Source organism: Branchiostoma belcheri, unplaced genomic scaffold (assembly GCF_001625305.1).
Source record: "Branchiostoma belcheri isolate BF01 breed outbred unplaced genomic scaffold, Haploidv18h27 scaffold100, whole genome shotgun sequence".
NCBI classification, from domain to species: domain Eukaryota; kingdom Metazoa; phylum Chordata; class Leptocardii; order Amphioxiformes; family Branchiostomatidae; genus Branchiostoma; species Branchiostoma belcheri.
Genome location: NW_017802381.1, coordinates 911,631 through 913,174, shown reverse-complemented (window position 1 = coordinate 913,174; position 1,544 = coordinate 911,631).

Below are 1,544 nucleotides of genomic sequence, written 5' to 3'. Positions count from 1 at the left end.
ACGTACAACTCACCACTTTCGAAATGAACGATGCACGCAACCTCTTACGGCCAGACGTGGCGTGCAGACCACACTATTAGTATTACACCTTGCGCAACCATGCGAGTATCGTGCGTCGACGCAACTCCTTCCCCACGTTTTCAGAAAAAACGTAGCAGACGTAGCCTCCCAAAAAACGTACGGACAAAAAGCACGTACGCCGGGTTGTGACCAGGTCTTTAGCCAGACTTCTATTAGGACAGTTGGAGCCGCGGTATCTTTTCAGGGGCTGTTCCGATAGAGAGAGATGTATCCTGTATCGCCCGTGTTTGTTGGAGAGGCACAACTCCCTCTGCTGTATTACAAAACCTTTACGCGCGTGTACAAAATGCGTATCAGCACCCCCCCCCCTCAAATATATAATAAATGCCGCCGCTCCAACGCAAGAAGTCTGCGGAGGAGGCTAGTCGTTAATCATGTAAGTCCCCATGAGCGACATTCAGCGTTCTGCATGCTTTGTACATGAGTAGGTGTGGACGCCGGATGGGTGAAAAACAATATATTCTTTGTTGTTTCCCGATGCATGCCTCTCTTTCATAAAAAACAGGAATCGGATAGACAGCAATGTGGGTATGTTTCATTTTCATTGCAGAAGGAAGTTCTGGGTAAGGTTTATAATCCAAGTGTCAAATTTTAGTCCTGAAATAAGAGTGATAACGTAAAACAACTAAAATTAATCATAATTTCCATCGTAACATACTAGTATGTAGTTGGAAACTTTTCAAGTAAGAATATTGAGTATCCCTTAAATATATGCCAATCGCATCGTAGAGACGTGGTATACGGATTGAATATCATCGGTATATAGAACTCCTAAGCATTGTTATTTGTAGATCTTCATATCTAGTACTGCTCAAGAATTTTGTCATGCATTAAAATCACCTCTTAAATACAATCGTGCACTGTTTGTTTTTGCAACATTTGTGATCTGTTCATGTTCAAAATGCTGTGAAATGTGTCCATCCCGTGGGTAGGCCAATGTGAATGACAGGCATGATTTAGTTTGTTGTTGTACATGTATGTTGACGTAGTAAACAATGATTACACAATAATCGAAACTGCTTTTAATTAAGCCGAGAAATTCGCTTATCTTCCGAGGTAAGTCCGAGGTTAGTCTGAACGGTACGTATCAGCAACTTTTAGACTGAACTGAACCTGTTGAACATAATAACTAGAGTTCCACGATCTCATACCTTCGCCAAATGATATTAATCTTCATGACTGACAAATTATAGATTATTCCCCCTGATTATGCAAATAGGATCCTCATTTCCTTCAATTATACCAGTTGATCAGAAGACGCTAGGACTCCAAAATCTAATCATTCCCAGGTCTCACCAAGACCTACCCACCTACCAAATATTCCATTCCATTCCATTAAAGCCTTTTAAGTTATCGTGTTGACAGACACACACACACACACACACACACACACACACACACACACACACACACACACACACACACACACGACACACACACAGACACACACACACAGGGACGCC